The sequence below is a fragment of the Microtus oregoni genome, unplaced genomic scaffold, assembly GCF_018167655.1.
Source record: "Microtus oregoni isolate MIOR12 unplaced genomic scaffold, Mior012 000052F_001, whole genome shotgun sequence".
Taxonomy (NCBI): Eukaryota; Metazoa; Chordata; class Mammalia; order Rodentia; family Cricetidae; genus Microtus; species Microtus oregoni.
In genome coordinates, this window is record NW_024543813.1 from 762,620 (window position 1) to 775,445 (window position 12,826).

The 12,826-nt window shown below is 38.2% G+C and overlaps 1 protein-coding gene across 1 annotated transcript in view; it reads left to right on the forward strand.

Moving 5' to 3' along the window:
* Positions 1 to 12,826, forward strand: part of Fgf13 (fibroblast growth factor 13) — a 504,366-nt gene that overhangs the window by 220,339 nt on the left and 271,201 nt on the right. The window lies entirely within an intron of this gene.

Consider the following 12,826-nt stretch of genomic DNA (forward strand, 5'->3'; position numbering starts at 1 on the left):
CATCTCCATGGTTCATTCTTTTTCTGTCTCCCATGTGAATCCAGCTCTTGTTTAGCATGCTAAATTCAAAAGGAAAATGATCGTGAAAAGTTCAAAATGTAAATTGCCATGGAAACATTATGGCATCGGTAAATTATGTATCCTCAGCAGAGGACGAAGAAGACAGATTAGTGAGATAAAACTACCCATTCATCAACCTTGAATTAATCAATCTCTGTTTGTCATCATAAATAGAATGGTTTAAAAAGAATTATAGGTTTGTGGTCACAAGTTGTCTGGGCTAGTATTTTTTTTATGTAAGCTGCAAACATTTTTACGAAATGCTCCTTCTCCTGGGATATATGAAAAGACTAGTCTCCAAGAGTCGGAAGCTATTTGCTCAAGAATCTAGGATGCCATCAGTCTTTCTTCCTTTTTCTCCCTGGAAGATGGAAGAAGATGTTCTGTCAGGCTGTGCTTGGGACATTTATGTATCCATTAAAATATAACAATCGTTTCCAAGTAGCTCCTGGGACAAGGTTTTATTCTGGATGTCGGAGCAGATAGATCTTAGGAAAATGCAATTCTTGGACTGACAAGTTTACAGTAACGATTACTGGATGAAGCATACAGGTCAGTGGTTAGGTTTTTTTTTGTGATGCAAGAGAAAATATATTCTATGGAGACTCAACAAAAAATGTCCCCACATGTTGAAAGAATGAGAAAGAATTAGAAACACCGGGGATTTGGTTTGACACAGGCACACCTGTTATACAGTATTTCTGGAACAAGGGCCTGACAGTGTATACTGTGAAGTGATATTTGTTTCTTATTTTGAAGTGATATTTGAAATTGTTTTCAAAATCTCTTGAAAGACTTTCAGATAAATCTAGGTCATGTGTGTAGAGGCTAAGCTTAAAAAAAATGAGAGTAGATATTCACTTGTAATTCCATGGAGCGAAAGTCTATTTCTCTAGCTGTATTTATTACAGCATGATGTGTTGTCTTCAACTTGACGTTAGCTGAGATTAAGAAATTTCATAGTTTTCTGGACCAAAGAAAGATAAACTCAGAATTTACAGTGACTTCTTCTGTAGAAGGGACAGTCATTTTGGGGTTCTTTTAAACTGCAGATCCCATTGTTTAGTTTGTTGTTTGTTGTTTGTTTGTTTTGAGTTAGGATCTTGAAATGTAGCCTAGATTCAGGTTTGACTAGAATCTACCACCCACCTGAGTTATCCCCTAGATTGCCAGTGTGCATGCATTAGTGCACCTGGCTGTGATGCATCTGTGTTTTATTTACTCATTCATTCATTCACTCATTATATGTGAAATATATATTGTTTGGTACAAGAACATGAGTATGTGGGTATGCACTTCTGTGCACATGCACTTGGAGAGCAGATAGAACAACAGGTGTCTTCCATGATTGCTAGCCATCTCATTGCCCCTGGAAAGATTTACTGAACTGGAGTCTTGCCATTTAGGTTATTCTGGTCTTTCCAGGAGGTTTCTTGAACCTACTGCCTCTTTCTCCAGTGTTGGAGCTCCAGGAATGCATAGCAGTGCCTGAATTTTTGTATGGGTACTGGGGACTCAAGTCCAGGTTCTTGTGCTTTTATAGCAAATGCTCCTCCCATGGATTCACCTCCCAGCACCCTGATTTGTTTTATTCATGTAGTAGGGGGTCTTGTTACATATTCTGAGAATTTGGTTTCCTTCATACCTTCTTAAATGTACGATTTTATTTTTAGCGGCAGGTCTTGTCAGACAGTTTTGCAGGGTACTGCTGGTAGTAAAATAAATCACCTACCTGATCATGACTGAGAGCCATGGGCAGTAGTTTGCTTGGGGCCATTCTGACCTTGACTCTGACTCCTAAACCTTAAAGAAGATTCATGACACACCCTTAGGCAACTTCAGCCAGATGTGTGGTTTGTAGATGGATCTTGTCTCTATGCACTGAGAATGAATGAGCTACTAGTCTAGAATAACTCCTTTGGGCAACCTGGCGACCTTAACCTGCCCTGAGCTGTCTATAGGGCATCTTAAACATCTTTGAGAGTTCATGGTAAGACAGAAAGCTAATGGCATAAGAGTTTTGTATGTGGTAAACTGAATTTTAAAACCCAGTCTTCCTGGATGCTAATTCACATACTCGTTTACCAAATACCCATTAATATGTTCAAATAATATTTTCTTTCACTTTAGCAAGTGCTAATTTAACTCTCAGGGACATAGTATGAAAATACTAAGTTTTCTTTGTTTTATTGATGCAAAGAATAGAGTTCAAAACACTTCTAGTACCTATCTAACACCTCCTTGCTAGCAAGTTATACTAACTACCACACCAATAATTTGCTGTTCTCATAACTTGCTAGCCCTGTAGGCACAAGACTTGTCATTGGCTCTGCCACATTAGTACAAAGTTCCAAAACAATGTCTTTCTATTTGACGTCTCTGATAATCAGAACCTGTGTTTAACTCCCTGAGTCTTACAGCATGAATAAATTTGACTTTTGGGTGGAGTGATACTGAATCAATTCAGGGATGCGAGGAAGTGTCCATTGATTTGTCTTTCGGTCTCATGGCCAGGAGATTGCTGTGGTTCAGCTGCCATATTCTCCTCTCCCTGGATTTGGAATAGTTCTCAAATAGGAGGGGCACAGACCCTAAGGTAATTAGTACTTGCTTCACTCTGGGCCTGTTTCTTTCTCTTCCACACCTACTCACAAGCCTCCTGCTCTGGCTGAGCGCTGTGGTAGAAGCTCTGGCAGTACTATTGTTATCTCTAGGCTCCAGGGATCAGGAAATCAAGACAGCAAAATTCTTCTTATTCAAGGATATTGCATCTTTAAGTTACAGAAGAAATCCAATTTAAGACAATTAGAAACTCAGAAACTCCATCAAACCAACCTATTCATTTTTTCCTGCAGTAATATTCCTGGAATAGCATTCAGCATGGCTTAGATGATACATGCTCAAATTCCAGTGCCTTCTATGTATTTCATCCTTTATAAAATGGGGATAATTAACGGATTATAATACTTGGTCCTGATTCTTAGTATGGTTGTAAAGATTAAATGAAATAACTGATGTAGCATGTAGCATGTTACATATTTTTTTTTACAATGAACACTCCATCACAGAATTTGAAATAAAACAATTGCTTCCACCAAGGGCAGATGTTATGAACACTTTGTTACTACACTTCAGCAGCAATAGCACTTCAAGATCCAGCACCAGGCCAAATGTGACTCACCAGCAAAGCAAAATAATACCTGTGCGGTTTGAGTTGGAGAAGTCAGAACTCTGCTGATAGAATTAGCTCCTGCAGCACACAGTGACTCTGGTCATGGTGACTTGAAGTAGTAATAACGCCCAGGTTTTCAAATTGCAGGTCTCCCTTTACCTGTTATGGAAAGAAAAGCTTAAGCGTCCACAGAAAAGGCCTACACTGCCTTCAAAGTGATACAAATAACAAATGATAAAAAATGAGATTGCAACTAAGATCTTTTATGTGGAAAGCACCTTCCTTATTTGAAATGCTCATTGGATGACATATATGTGTCTATTTGTCTATCTGTCTATCTATCTATCTATCTATCTATCTATCTATCTATCTATCTATCTATCTATCTATCTATCTGTCAATATGAAGATCAGGAAATCCATACTACCATTCGACAGGATTGCTGTTATTGCCATTTTGCCCAATGTTTTTTTTTTCTGTATCTTCTATATGCACTTTATTTGAATCCCAAGACTCTGACAAGACATTTAGTGTTTTGGCTAGAATACCAGGATGACTTTCTATCAACGTTTGACATTTGACATTTGATAAACGTTTAGGTTTTAAATTCTACAAGGGAAAGATTCCAATAAGCTTCTAACCACACATGATTCATTAATAAGATGAATTCCATAATGAAATCACAAAAAACATAGTTCAGTGGAATGGCCTAAATCAGAGAATGAAGCACAACTCCATCCTTACTCTCTAGAAGCATGCTCAGGGGTATGCCCTCTATCCAAAAATAGCGTTCAGGTTCATGCTCATTCAAGCACAGGAATGGGGCAGCAAATGAGAAGACCACATGTTCTTCGTACACTCAGTCCTTTTGGTGTCAGAAATGCAGAGCCTAGGCACTAGGTATTTGGAATCAACTTCTGTTCTCCCTGAATTATTTCAACTCCAGCTGCAGCCTGCATTTCAAACTCCCTGTTCTCTTTCCAGCCCACAGTCTTATTAACAGCTTATGTCGCCTTTGTTTATTAGTGACAAGGGAGGGGGTGTTTGCAGAAAAGTGCCCGAGGTAGGTCATAATGTCCTTCTATTAGAGTCTATCTTAATAGAGGATGTGCTGTACCATCTTGGGAAGTGGAGGGAGTTGAGGAAACTCCTTGTTATCCCCAATCCCTTAACTAAGATGAGCTAAGTTGTTTTCCCAGGGCTCATCCTGTGCTTACTGACTGGCTGGCATTCCTTAGGGGAAGCAGGAACTAACTCTATTGTCTTATCCAACTTGACTGATAAATAAATGAAATGAGGAGCCAAGCAGCCCTTGTTAGATAGCACCTCTGTGAAGCAGGTGTCTATGTTTAGAGAAGAAGGGGCAGGGAAAAGGCAAGGGTTTATTCTTCAGGGATGGGCAGGTAGAATAACGATCTGCCAAACGTTAACATTCAAGATTTTTTAGCTAGGCTGCAAATGAGACTTTTGCCTGCCTTGGTGCAATGCTGTCAGCGTAATTGCACATCCCTGGGCAATGAGCACATGAACATCAGGAAAAAAAAGACGTATGACCTGTGCCTTAGAATTGAGAGTTATGGGATCATGGTACACCAATTGCCTAGATGATTGAATTAGGAGGAAAATAACTGGCCTAATAGCCAGACATATTGAATCCTCAGGTCTCAGCTCAAATATCATCTTCAGTGAGCTAGCTCCGCTTTGGCATGCCATTTCATGAAACTTTTGACTGACATAGTGTTCTTGCATTGGTGATGCTGAAGGGCTTGTGCCTCTCCTATTTGGCCACTGGCTTTGGGGATGCCTTTCCCCTGCTCTTGGCAGAACCACACAAGGCTTGACCTGTGTACAGTGGCTGTATCCTTTCACTGCCTCTGATGAAGATGGTTGAAGGTGTTGGTGATTACCACTTCTCTGGCTTCATTGTGCTGCACGTCCAGCTCTCCTATTCCTGGGTCATCTCTCACCTCAGTGGATGTGTCCTGAAGCTATTGAAGCTCTTTGGGTGGCCGTGAACACTGTTACTTCCTGCCACTTGGTCTTTTCTGTATTTTTTGAATTGTAAAATTCCCGAGCCCCTTCTTTTCTTTCTGAGCCTCCCGAGTGTTAGTTTCAAGTTTTCTTTTCGGTTTCAAGTTTTCCTTTTCATTTTCTTTTGCGTGTTCAAAAACCATTGCTATATACTTTTCCAGACACCTAGGCTTCCCAGTTATCTGACCACATGCTTGTTTGCTTTTAGTGTATGTGGTACTATATCCTTAAAAATGAATGAATGAATAAATGAATAAGCAAGCAAGATTTTATTACACTCTACCCCTTTAGCTACTATTTTTGGGTTTTCCTGAACATGTAATAACCTGGTTTAAAAAATCTGTTTATCAGTTCTTTCCATTGCCATTCTTACTAGAACATAAAGCTCTATTCACTTCTGTGCTGCAATATCCTATAGGATCAGAGACTCGAGAAATGTTTCAAACCAGTGAATGAATGTATAAATGAAGAGATCTGATATAATGAAGACAATGGAAATTATATTAGCAGTTAATAGTTGCTGAATACTGCACTTTCGCCCTTTAATCCCCACAGCAGATCTACATGAGCTGTCTTTATCCTTTTATTTTGCACTTAAGGGAAATTGGACTTGGTTTAGTGAATTAATTCTGTGGTCATGGGATCACATCTTAGAAACAATGACAGAGTCAATGTTTGATTCCAAGCCAGGAAACAATGATTTAGATATACCAGTCTAAAGGAGTCACTTGGTAATACTTTGAATTAAGTTGTGCTTTTGAGTGCTTTTCCATTTTTCTACCCATGCAAAACTATGTCATTAAAATGGCCACATGAGGCGAATATTCCTTTTTCATCACTTAAACTGTAGACCACATTATCATATCATGTCATAGCTCATTATCATAAGCTCAGAATAGCAAAGCAGAACACGTCCCATTGTTTGATGATTGAAAGAGTCTTGTATATTCCTTGGGTTCCACTGTCAGTTCACGCAGAGGCTACATCAGATGGTGGATAAAAATTCCCTTCTTTCTATGTGTAGGAGGGAATATTGAAGGCCATTGTAAGGAATTACATGGATCTAGACTTGTTGGAGGTGAGTGTTTTTTAATGCCAGAGAATGTGATGACTTCTTACTCATTGTTTGAGTTGCTTCCATTTTTGACATTTCAATTGTTGTGTAAAGCTAGTCCCCCAAATAAAAGGCAACAAAAATCAATCAGGACACAAAACTACACAGACTCAAAGATGCCTACAAAGGTCCTCAAAGATAGTACACATTTTGTGTGTTTTATATGCAGTCTAAAGTTAGCAGTGTTCCTTCAACGGATGACTTCTTCATGGGAACTCCCAGGCACTACCAACAAGCTGGCTGGAAAAATTGATTAAGTTGCATTTTCATCCCGATTCCTAGCACCTGATTCAATTCATTGTCAGAGCATCCACATCATTATCTTCTGTTTATAAAAATTCAAGTTTCCATTGTGATTTTGTATTATAATTAACCAATAAAAGTTGTGATGCTCCTTTTAGAGGAGACCTACATTTGAGCGGGAGACCACGTATCTGTGACAGGCTCAGGAGGTCACTCTCATCTTTCAAAAATTGACAGGCTGAGCAGTAATGGTGCATACCTTTAATCCCAGCACTTGGGAGGCAGAGGCAGGCAGATCTCTATGAGTTCGAGTTGAGTTCCGGGACAGTTTCAGTTCCAGAATAGTTCCAGTTCCAGGACAGGCTTGAAAAAGTACAGAGAAATTCTGTCTTGAAAAACAAAACAAAACAAAATAAATAAATATAAAGAAAAAAATCGACAGGCTCTGGCACCTTCTACTTCTTTCAACGTCTCCTTTCTCCAAGAACCTCAGACTGTAAAATGTTTCTATTCTACACAATGAAGGTGGAACTAACTGGGTCCCCTCTTAGTGTTGAAGTGCCTAGCAGTCTCCCTGAGTCATTCTTCTCTGTTTCTGTTTAGATGGGTCAAGATTATACTTACATCTTTTACAAATTCACTGAGATTTTGAAGTTCTCTTCAATAATCTGTACTGAAGCACATCTAATGAATAAATCACCGAAGGACATATAGGATCCTGTCACTTCAATTTCTCTCATGTTAGGAAAAAGCACTTATTTTTCTTTTACCATATCTTAACTCCAAATATATTTTATCAGTTTACTGAGCCCTACTACTGAATATATTCTATCAATTTCAGTTATAAATTGTCCAGCAAGAAAAGTACCCCGAGTGATTCATTCCCATATTTCTTTGACCAAATACTTCAGGGCTTCTCACACTATTTGCGTAATTTCATTTAAGAGCAAGAAGCAGAGGCTTTTGAGTTTGCAGGCAGCTTGGACACTTAGAAAGCTCTTGTCTTTAGAAAAGTGCTGGGCCTGTACTCAATGGTAAAATGCTTGCCTAGCACACAAAAGTTACTAGGTGAGCCTCTAGCATGACTAAAGCAACAGTAAGCACTTGAGAGGGTGTGTGGAAATGACCAATGCTCAGGAGCAGCTGTAGGCCTTGCAAATCAAAGTGGTAGAAGTTAATGTGTACCCAAGATCAGAGACCACAGAATTGTTTAACCTCCACTGTGCCCTAGGTCCACAGTTGTATTGTTTATGATCGATACCGATTAAGAATTTCTAATCAAGAAAGAATTTGAATGTTGCTTTTTTTTTCCTTCTCTAGTGCCCAGTAAAAGGGCTGAATTCTTGTAGGTCCTCCACATATGATCAAAGAGTTAGAGATGCTCCAAAATTTTCATTTTCATTAATTACTATCTGTCCTTGCCAGAAATACCAATGCAATTTCAATTGTGTTTCATTCAGAACTTCCAACTCCAGGGACCAAAACATTAAGTAATATCTTTTTGGAAATTACAAAGGACCCTTTGGAAATCTTTGAGTTTCTTCTGTGTACTCATATTTAAGCATACCAAAACAAGCTAATGTATTTTTGATCTACTAGGTTGGAGTTTGACAGATTCTTATTTGAAAAGAGTCATGATTGTGACTCAGCCTGGGCCCCACTTGGCAGGAACCATTCTGTCTTATGACGTGAACCCAAACTGTAACTAAGGTATTTTAAATACTCAATGAAAAAAAAACACCCCCCTCAATCTCAGCCTAAGCTGCAAAGAGATTGAGATACAATAGAAGCCTCTAAGCAACATTTTGGATAGTTCAGAGTTCTGCATAGCACCCTGGTAAACAACTGTCGACTTGACTACACTGGGAGGAATCATTTCCCTGGACCAGACTGATTGCTTTGTAGCCGATGAGATATAGTTTTATTGATCCCTACTTGTTTTGCTGTTTTAAATTTTTATAGACTTGTCAGATTCCTGTCTTCTTTTCTGCAGTAACATTTTCCAGCAGTGTATCAACCTTCAAATTGGACTGCTTGTGTATTTTGTAATGGGAATTTGAAGAGCTGATTTTTATTGTTCTCCTAGAAGTAATATGTAAGGGGCAGTCATTAAGTGTGTCTCTTGATGAATGACAGTATCTGCTAATCAATGTTTTTGTTTTGTCAAGCAGCTTTAAAATGTTAAATTGCTAGGGACTAGGGACTAGATGCTTTTCAGAAAAACAGGTCTTTCCCTTCCTACTTATCACTCTTTACTATATCCAGAAACCAGAGCAAGTCTAGGTTTCTCTGAAATTGATCTTTGTTTAAATGTTTTTAAATATAGCAGATAATGAAAACTTGACCCCACTTATCTATGAATTTAATATTAATAATCAGAAGCTGTCCTTTCTCATATAAAACTCATAACATTCTTGTCAGTTGATTAGTTTTTGATATTTTATTAAGTCTATCTCAGAAAGTAAAATTCTTTAGTTGAATGTGGCAATGGACCAATTATAGTGACTTAGAAGTGATCTGATTGTGTTATTTTGATATTTAGCTTATGTTGTATATAATTCTAGTTTTTCAATATAAAGTATATTAGCAAATATATTCAGAATTTCTTCATATATTTAAAACTTTCACTCAGGAAGCATAATTTTCTTATTTAAGTGTTTCTCAATAGCTATTTCATAAGCAAGGTTTTAACTAATATGATGTTTCTCTTTGTGATACCTACATATATGTAAACATACATACATACACACTCATGCATGCATACACACACAGAAGTAAATAAATAAGTGTAATAAGTATAATTTCAAAGATTTTTTCCAAAGAATCTTTATAATCCAGGTGAGGTAGCTCACTCCTATATTTCTAGCACATGGGAGCCTAAGGCAAGTGATGGAGGTGGGTCATTTGCAAATCCTGTCTCAAAATAAAGACTTTGTTTATGCCACAAAACGAGTGCCATGTTTATCCTGTTATGGTATGACCATCCAAATAACCACTTCTATTATGTGTGTTCCTTAACCATGGTAACAGGTATTTAATATCATCAACTCTGCAACTCAGAAGCCTGTGAGTTCAGACAACAGATTTTAACATTCCCCCATGGAACACTCACAACCAAGAACAAAACCCTTCTTGATGTGTTTTTGCTGGTTTCCCTTAAAATATTGCTTCGCGAATCTAAAATTATTCAGTTTTTCTACTCTCTCCCTGAGAATTGTGGGGAATATTGAGTGTATTAAATCTGATTCCCCCAATCAACACACACAGAATCCTTCTATCGATGTGTTCACGTCCATCCTGTTGTCACACACTCTGCATTAACTATTCCTTTCCTTTATTGTCTCCAGTTAAGTTGTTATTTAGGTTGACTGTCCCCTTTCTTACTTGCCAAGCTCTCATACACACTGCTCTTTGTATCTGAATTTAGTTGTCTTCTGCTCAAACTGTAGTATATAACTTTGGTTAAAGTTCTTAACACAGTTACTTCTTTCAGTTCTCCTTTGAAAATGGTAATTGAGATTTTCCTTTTCCTCTTTTAATGGCATGTTAACATGGCAAAGCTGTCTCGGTTTCTACCAACAGTATCAGTGCTTTAAGGAAACCACCCCCTTTAGTTCAGATAAGAAGTCTGTTACATTAAAATCTGTCTCCATAAACAATCTTGTTTTTTTCATTTCCTTGAAATACTTTTACTCTTTAGACTCCTACAGTTTCATTATAATGACTCGAGGCATGCATGGTACTGTTAATCTTTCCAGGAATTTAATATGTTTATAAAATCTCAAGATTTGTGCCTTTTCCTTCATTCTTGAAAAAATATTCTTATTATATCTTTGAAGGTTTTAATGCATCCATTCAATTTTTAAATCTCTGTTCAAAAAAATCTTGTTACGCTGTCATTTGAATTTTCATGTATATGAACATTATTTTTATAATTCCCATATGTTTACCTGTCTGTACTGCAGTCTGTTTATTTATTCTCAGAAATCTTCCAGTTTATTGCCTCTTCAGATCTGCATGGATTCAAAATAGCAAGAAGCTTTAATAATTCAATTTCCATGAATCTTAACATCTTCAGACTAACTGGAAATTCACTTTGAGTTCACTTATTATGTCACCATTGTGTGTAATAGAAAGAGCCTTTGATATTTTTCCTGATACTAAGTGCCTAATAAATATTGAAAGAATGAGCCCATTCCCCTGGATAACAGACCTGTGTCAAGTGAAGAAATGTACATAAAATTTATATTTTTAAAAATAAACCTGATCTTTTCCTTTATGGAACATGAGTTTGTATGGTACTTACTGAAAATACAGTGCACAAGAGGATGCCATGTACGAAAAGATCATTGGAAGTTTCTGGTGGGGGGGGGCTGAGGTATAGAAGATGGAAGGGACACACTGTGTTTCCACAAGCTCAGAAAGTCACAACTGCCTTGTCTGCACACTCTAGCGCTATGCAAAGGCAGGTCAGTTGTGCTCTTGTCACAGTGAGATCTCCCCTCTTCTGTGCAGGTTTTCTGGTGACAGGATATGAAGAGTTATAGTATAGCATGAAGGTCACTGCAAACAGTCCTCCCCTCAGTATTGTAATTAAATCAAGGAGTGTCAGTCCAGTGTTAAATACTAAAAATGGGGAGGGAGGAGGAGTCATCATTTTAACAGAAACACAAACTGGTCTAACATACCTCTTTCCACTTATTTACTGATTTTTTTTATAGGAAACATGCTGTGTAAATCACAGTGTCCAAGACAGACTTTGTATGTGCTGATATCTGGGAGGCTGTGTTGTCAGACATTTGGATTTTATCCTTAGTGATCTAGGAAACTGCACAGATTTGAGCATAGGTAATCCAGTAGAGTTTAGTTCTAAATGGCTACTCTAATGATTGTGCTAAGTGGAAAAAATGAAGAGAAAAAAATCCAAGGCTAAAGCCAAACTAGAGGAGTCCAGCAGAGTAAGTGTAGTAGTTTGGGCAGGTAAAGGTGGTGAACATAGATTATTATTCAAAGTAGTAGGATTTGGAACTAAATTTGGAAGCACATAGAAACTGCAGATGGAGTCTAGTAGTTCAGCATATGGAGAAAAGAAAACAACCAGCTGCATTCCTAGGTGTTCTTTTCTTTAGGATGGGGAAAGAAACAGAAGGAACAGATGTGAAGAAACGAGGAGCAAGAGTTGTAGTTTCTTGTACAGACATCGTGGAAATCAGTATAGCAGTTTCTCAGAAAATTGGGAATCAATCTACCTCAAGACCCAGCAATAGAACTCTTGGGAATATACCCAAAGGATGCTCAATCATCCCACAAAGACATTTGCTCAACTATGCTCCCAGAAGCATTATTTGTAATAGCTAGAACCTGGAAACAACCTAGATGCCCCTTAACTGAAGAACGAATAAAAAAAATGTGGTAATTTATACAATGGAGTACCACTCAGTGATAAAACAAAACAAAACAAAAAAAAAAAACGTTTTCAAATTTGCAGGCAAATGGATGGAACTACAAAATAACCATCCTGAGTGAAGTAACCCAGACCTAGTAAGACAAACCCGGTATGTACTTATTCATAAGTGGACATTAGATATAAAACAAAGGAAAAGCAGCCAGCAGTTCACAATCCCAGATAAGGCAGGAAACGGGGAGGACCCTAAGAGAGACATACATGGATCTTTTTTGGAAGGGGAAATAAACAAAATCTCCTGAGCAATTTACGAGCATGGGAGTGTGGAAGGAGAGTGGAGTGGAGAGAAAATGATAGGGGAGGAGAATATGAAGGAATGGGAAAATGGAGTTGTGGGAAAGTCAGAGAAGGAGAACAAGGAAATAGATACCTTGATTGAGGAAGCCATTATAGGGTTAGCAAGAAATCTGGCACTAGAAAAATTCCTAGGAATCCACAAGGATGACCCAGCTAAGAATCTAACCAATAGTGGAGACAATTCCTTAACTACCCATCCCCTGCAGGCAGATTGATGTGTACCTTAATTGTCATCATAGAACCTTCATCCAGCAACTGATGGAAGCAGATGCAGAGATCCACAGCTAAAGAGTGGGTCAAGCTCCCGGAGCTCAGTTGTAGAGAGGGAGGAGAGATAATATAAGCAAATGGATCCAGACCATGATGATGATACCCACAGAAACAGCTCGCCAGAGCTAGTGGGAGCTCACTGTCTCTGGACTGACAGTTGGGGAACCTGCATAGG